Source organism: Alligator mississippiensis, chromosome 1 (genome assembly GCF_030867095.1).
Source record: "Alligator mississippiensis isolate rAllMis1 chromosome 1, rAllMis1, whole genome shotgun sequence".
Classification (NCBI taxonomy): Eukaryota; Metazoa; Chordata; order Crocodylia; family Alligatoridae; genus Alligator; species Alligator mississippiensis.
Genome location: NC_081824.1, coordinates 246,270,940 through 246,278,004, shown reverse-complemented (window position 1 = coordinate 246,278,004; position 7,065 = coordinate 246,270,940).

Below are 7,065 nucleotides of genomic sequence, written 5' to 3'. Positions count from 1 at the left end.
CTGCCTGGCCCCAGCTCCCAGTTCTTTAAAAAAAAAGCCCCAAACCCACTGGCTGCTGCCAGATTGGGGGGTGATGCCTGCTGCCCCCCACAACTCCGTGCTGTGTGGGAGCTGCTGACACGAGCCACCACAAGCCCCAACAGCTGCTGCAGCTGCTGGTGAGTGCAGGATTTATTTATTTTTTAAAGAACCAGGAGCTGGGAGAGCAGGCGGGGGATGGAGGCTCATGGCAGAGTCCCCCACACAGCACAGGTCAATGTGGGGTAGCAGGTATCACCTCCCCACCTGGCAGCAGCTGGTGAGTGGGCAGGGTTTCCAGTCTTAAAAAAAAAAAAGAGTCAGAAGTTGGGGCCGGGCCAGGCAGCCATGGGGTGGGGCTGGGAGAGCGGGCAGGGGTCTGGGCCCAGAGGGGGTTCCTCCATGGTCCCCTCCTCCAGCCCCCTCCCCCCCTTCTTACCAGCACAAAGTCTGGGTCCAGCTACCTGCAGCAGTGAGTGGGGACTGCCTGAATCTCCGAAGCTCTCCAAATCTTTTCTGAATCAATTCAGAGAGCTTCAGATCGATTCAGACCTTTTTATTTGTGTCCTGATTCGATTCAGATTCGGAGATTCAACTCAGCTCTGCAGGGAGCAGAGATCCATGCCGGGGTCTCCTCTCCACCACTGCCTACCCCATGCAGCCCCACACCACCAGGGCAGCGCGGAGCAGGCAGCAGCAGCAAGGAGACCCCTGGCACGGATCTCTGCTCCCTGCAGAGCTGAGGTGTGCAGCAGGGCAGCAGCATAAAGCTGTTTCCCTGCAAGCCCAGCTCCAAAACTCTGAAAATTTCCAAAACAATCCTGAAATGTTTCAGATGCCTTGTTCCATTTCAAAGAGGTTTCTGAGCCTTCTATTTTGATTTGGATTCGGTGTTTTGGGCCCCGAAACAGCCAGAAAAACTTCCAAAAAAAAACAGCTATTGCAATTTTGCACAGTCCTAGCAGCCAGCTTCCTACCCCTTAACTTATTGTCCTTGATTTCTGTTGCTACTATAAATTTAGTCACTGCCTTAGCCTTTCTAATCTGTGCAGGCCATTGTTGTATAGTCCTCCTTGGGGTCTGTACCAAGCTTCAATTGTTTGTAGGCTTCTTTCTTCTTTTTCAAGAGGACCATGATATCCCTATTAAGCCAAGAGGGCTTACCAGCCCTTCTGCTACCTTTCCTCTGCGTGGGAATGGACTTCTTTTGTGCTTCGAGGATTATGCCGATATCATCTCCTCTGGCCAAGACCAAATCGAGGAGAGCGTTACCTCTGGTTGGCCCACGAACTTTGTAAGTCAGGTAGAGTTCTTTGATGCAGGTCAGGAATCAATGTGACTGATCCGACTTAGCCGAGTGTTCCTCCCAAGAGATGTCTGGGTAACTGAAGTCACCCATGACGACCATGTCCTGTGTGCGCACGGCCTCTGCCAGTTCTCGAGAGAACTCCAAATTGAGCTCCTGCCCCTGGTTTGGTGGTCTGTAGTATACACCTAAAGTTAGGTCTCTCTCACTGCACCCCCCCCTCTCCTCCGTAGTTTGACCCAGAGGGTTTCAAGCCATTCTTCTTTGGAGCCAATATCAGCCTCCAAGGAGGTGTACAGCTCCCCAACATAGAGCGCTACACCTCCACCTTTCTTCCTTACCTGGTCCCTTCTGTGCAGGGTGTAGCCCTCGATTGCTACGTTCCAATCATGTCAGGAGTCCCATCAGGTCTCCTTAATCCCTACTAGGTCATATTGCCCACTGAAGAGTAGGAGGGCTAGCTCCTCCTGCTTGTTCCCGATGCTCCTGGCCTTAGCGTACAGGCACCTGAGTCCTCCAATTAAGACCTTTGATTTCCTGTCACGCTGAGGGAGAACCATTCCCTCAGCTCTTGCAAGAGTGGTTCTCCTAGTCTCCAACTTTGGAGCTTTCTTGTGTGCCAGTCCCTGGGCATGCTCCAGTCAGGGGTTCCCCATCTCCTGGCAATCTTAATTTAAAGCCCCATCTAGAAGATCGGCCGTTCTGGCTGAGAACAGGGACTTACCCCTCTTCGTGAGGTGGATGCCATCGCTTTCCAGGTGTCCCCTCTCCCTGAAGTGTGTGCTGTGGTTGAAGAAACTGAAGCCCTCTCAGTAGCACCACTACTGGAGTCATTGGTTTTTCATAGATTTCATAGACATTAGGGCTGGAAGGGACCTTGGAAGATCATCGAGTCCAGCCTCCCGCCAGAAGGGCAGGAAGTCAGCTGGGGTCATAGGATCCCAGCAAGATAAGCATCCAATTTTCTCTTGAAGGTGCTCAACATAGGTGCTTGAACCAGCTCTGATGGCAGGCTATTCCAGAACTTGGGGGCTCGGACAGTAAAGAAATTCTTCCTTATGTCCAGCCTAAAATGGTCTTGCAGGAGTCTATAACCGTTTGACCTCATCATCCCTTGGGGTGCTCTGGTGAACAAACGTTCCCCCAGATACTGGTGGTCACCCCTGATAAACTTATAGGTGGCCATCAGATCACCCCTGAGCCTGCGCTTTTCCAGGCTAAAGAGCCTCATAGTTCTCAGCCTGTTGTCATAAGGTCTGTTTTCCTGACCTCTGATCATGCGCGTGGCTCATCTCTGGACTCTCTCAAGCTTTTCCACATCCTTTTTGAATTGTGGGGACCAAAACTGGATGCAGTACTCCAGCTGTGGCCTCACCAAGGTCGAGTACAAGGGGAGAATGATGTCCTGGGATTTGCTTGAGAAGCATCTATGGATGCAAGCCAGCATTTTGCTCACTTTAATAGCTGCAGCAGCGCATTGAAGGCTCATGTTCATCTTGTGGTCAATGATGACCCCCAATTCTCTTTCTTCTGTAGTGCTAGCCAGTGTAGCACTGTTGAGCCTATAAGGATGCTGCAGTTTTTTCCTCCCAAGGTGGAGAACCTTGCATTTTTCAGTGTTAAACACCATCAGGTTCTCGTCCGCCCATTTGCTGAGCCTGTCCAGGTCAGCCTGGATCGCCATCCTGTCTTCAGGTGTGGATGCCTTGCCCCAAAGTTTGGTGTCATCAGCCAACTTGGCCAGTCCGCTTCTGACTCCAATGTCCACATCATTAATGAAGATGTTGAACAATATGGTTCCAAGGACAGAGCCTTGGGGGACCCCACTGGTCACAGGGCACCATGACGATTGACTTCCATGAATTACCACCCTCTGGGTCCAACCGCAGAGCCAGTTTCCCAGCCAGCAGATCATGGTGGACCCAAGGCCACAATTGGCCAGCTTTGCCAAGAGGTGATCGTGGGATAACAGATTGAAGGCTTTTTTGAAGTCAAGATATATGACATCAATCTCTTCTCCCTTGTCCAGGTGATAGGTCACCTGGTCATAAAAGGAAATGAGATTGGTCAAGCAAGACCTACCGACAACAAACCCATGCTGGCTATCCCTCAGGATGTTGGCGTTGGCCAGTCCATTTAGGATGGCCTCTTTAATAAAACTTTTCTAAGACCTTCCCCGGGATAGAAGTCAGGCTGATGGGCCTATAGTTTGCCGGATCCACTTGCCTCCCTTTCTTGAAAATAGGCACCACATTTGCCTTCTTCCAGTCTCGGGCACTTCACCAGTGTGCCAGGAGTTCTCAAAGATCTGTGCCAGAGGCCAAGCTATGATGCTCGCCAGCTCCTTGAGTACCCTGGGGTGTAGATTGGTTCACTTCTTCGATGCATCCTTCCCTCCTAGGTCTGTGGCCTGCAACCAGAAGCACAGAGGAAAAGACTACCTGCGCTCCCAACCCCTTAAGCCCAGCCCCGCAAACCCTGTAGTCACTCATGACCTGGTCCAGATTAATGCTGGCTATGTCATTCATGCCCACATGGATTTGGAGCATGGGGTAGTGGTCAGAGGTAGGTCTGTGCGAGTTGGCAGTGATCCGATCCGGCTTCAGATCTGGCCGCTTCAGATGGCCATGATCTAATCTAGAGCTCCGAACCAGGTTTCTGCCTCGATCCAGCCGAAGTGGCTCTGAAGCTTTGGAGCCACCTTGGAGATCCAGATATAGGGTATAATGGGGAAATCAATGAAATATCTATAACTTTGTTGTTTTTTGTCTGACTTGGATGAAACTTGCAGGGATGGTAGCCTCTGCTGAGAGCATGAAACCTGCTGAGTTTCAAGATCAATTGGTGCAGGGGGGTTGGGGGAACTGTACCCCAAATTCTTGAAAGCAAAACTCCTGTCACGTCTATGTGTTACACCACAGGGGGAGAGGTGGTCAAAACTTCAGGCGTGGTAGCTCTTACTGAGGCCACAAAGCCTGCCAAGTTTCAAGAAGATCAGTGCAGGGGTTTGGGGGGGGAACGGCACCTCAAGCTGCGAACAAGCAAAACTCATGACATGGGTGAAGCTGTGTGTGTTAAGGCACAGCAGGGTGAAAGCTGCAGAGATGGTAGCTCCTGCTGAGGCCAAGAAGCCTGCCAGCTGTTGAGGAGATCGGTGCAGGAGGGTTCTGGGGCCCTGCACCCCTAGCTGTCGACAGACAAAACTCGTGACGTGACATGGGTGCTTGTGGGAACCGCTTCGGGAAGCCTAACGAGGCCAGTGCTTCGACCCAGACATGCTGCTTCGGACCCCGAAGCATCCAAAGCTTCTCCGAATCTGAAGCTCTGTCCGAAGTCTCACACAGCCCTAGTCAGAGGGCTAGACAAGCCTAGGGATCCTCTCCACACCATCCCAGATTGTGGTCCCCAGGGAGGCAGCAGACCTCATGGACTATGGGATCCGAACAGCAGATGGGTCCCTTGGTGCCCCGCAGAAGGGAGTCTCCCATCGCCACCATGCAGCATCTCCTCTTGGGTGTGGCAGTTCGCTTACTACCCACTTCCTCCTCTGGTGTCTCCATCAGAGCCTCCTCATGTGTGGTGAGTGGAGCACACCTCTTGTGCAATGCCAGGGGAGGGGCAGCCCTAGTCCTGCATGTCCTGGAGTCTGAGATGACCATCTTCCAGGTAGCTCTGGGGGGTCTTGCTGGTCACCTTCTCCTTTATTTTCTTCGACACTCTTCAGGAGAAGAGCCTGACTGTAGTAGTTATCACCCTCCTGCTTGTGGGCCCTGATGGCATGAAATCTGCCTACCAGGGCCTGGAACTCAGTCACCTGGGACTTCAGGGACCTCACTATGGAGCATACACCAGAGGTGGGGGTGACTTTGCTCTCATTCCCAGTTGCTGTCAGCTGTGCCAGGCAGCCCCATAGCCCAGTGCCAGGGGCTTTGTCTGGGTGGAGGCCAGAACCATGGGTTCTGTCTGGGTGGAGGTTTCAGTGGTACAAGGGAAGGGAGCACCAGTTGAAGATGAGGCAGAAAGCTGCAGTGTACAATGCGTCCCCACCATTGTATGGTAATAGGTTATGCTACTACCCACGAACTGGCCTAGGAACTGCCTGCAAACTGCTTTCCCTGTTTGAAGTCCCGGGTCACAGGCTCCCTGGTTGCCTGGGGAGTCTCCTTGTATACCATCCTAGGCCTGTGCTGACTCAGCCTCTTTGTTAGGGCTTCAGGCTCAGGCAGCAATCACACAACAGTCAACAATCAGCAGCCACTCAGCAGTCAGCAATCACTCCCAGCTTCTCAGAGCACGTGCCCCAAACACACACAGCCCACCAAACAAACACTCAGCAAAAGCAAAAGGTACAGGCAGCTGGATCACTTACCTTTCCTAGGCAGGACCTGGTGCCTGGCTTCTCATTTCCTCCTTTCCTCCTTCCTCCTCTTGCCTCCAGCAAGAGGCAAGAGGAGGAAGGCCAAGAGATGACCTGGGATTGTGATGACCTCCACAATTCTAGAGGAGGACTTACACTCACAACTCCAAAATTGTATCAAGAAACCATAAGTGCTCAGCCACTCCACTCCATACACAACATATGGTAGCTTAATAGCAATGAATAAAGGGCTAGAAGTCCTTCTGTAATGAAACATAATACTTGCAATCACACGCCAAAATAAAAATCATAACTTACTCTCAGTAGTCTTCCTCCTGTAGCCAATAAACTGATCACCAGGTGATCTTGCACAATTGACTATATGAGGAATCTTTACATCTCTCTCTAAAATATATGGCGTTGGCCAGTACTGCAGGCTGGCCTGTAGACTATCTGGATTAGTAGTATAGCAATTCCTGTGCTCTTATGGAGCATGTAGGCGTAAGTCCAGAAAACAATAAAGACAAACATTACTGAAGGTGGGTTTTTTTCTTCTGCCCAAAGGTGATGAAAGCTGTAAGTGAGTGAATGCATGATATTGCACCCAGTTGCAGATTTATGCATTGGAATTAAATAACAGAGTTACAGAAATGCACCATTATCACCATTAGTGGTATTAGTTTGCCAACTGACCATAGTTGAGTCCAAAAAGCACACACCTCCAGGTAGAGAAACTTCGTCACTCATAGCTATGAAGCAAAATTATTAACAAGGCTCTGTTGCCACAGTTGTGTAGGAGCTGTGGTCCATTCCAGTAGGGGAGAAAAACTTTTTCCCGTATTAAGGCATCACCTTTTCTCATGGCAATCTAAATTGATCAGCTCTGAATTAAACTATATGGCAGTTTGTGAGAGTAGATCATTGTCCTCATGTTTTCTGCTATTTTGTGTGTTCTTTTTACATATGCTGACATTCCTTTGAATCCTTCACTTAAAAAATAAATTTTTATATTTAAAGTTGAGGGGTTTGCTTTCCCCTTTAACACCAGTTTTGCACTATGGCTTCCTGTAGATGTGTGGGGATGCTGCTCTGATCCGCTGTAATTACAGCATGTGGAAGGAGACTTGATTAATTGAGTCTGCTGGAGCATGGTAATTAGTGTGCTCCAGCAGCCTCCTCATCTCATGTATTCAGCATCCCTGTGCTCCAACTAATACTCATCGAATGAGCTTTAGTTAAAATGCCCCTGCTGCCATTTTGAAGTGTGGGATGCTGAATACGTGAGATGCTGGGGTGCTTAAATTAGAGCAACTCTCAGAGCTCCTCTACCCGCAGAGTATGTGTAAAGATGCCCTGTAATTCTACTGACTTTGATGGCACTGAC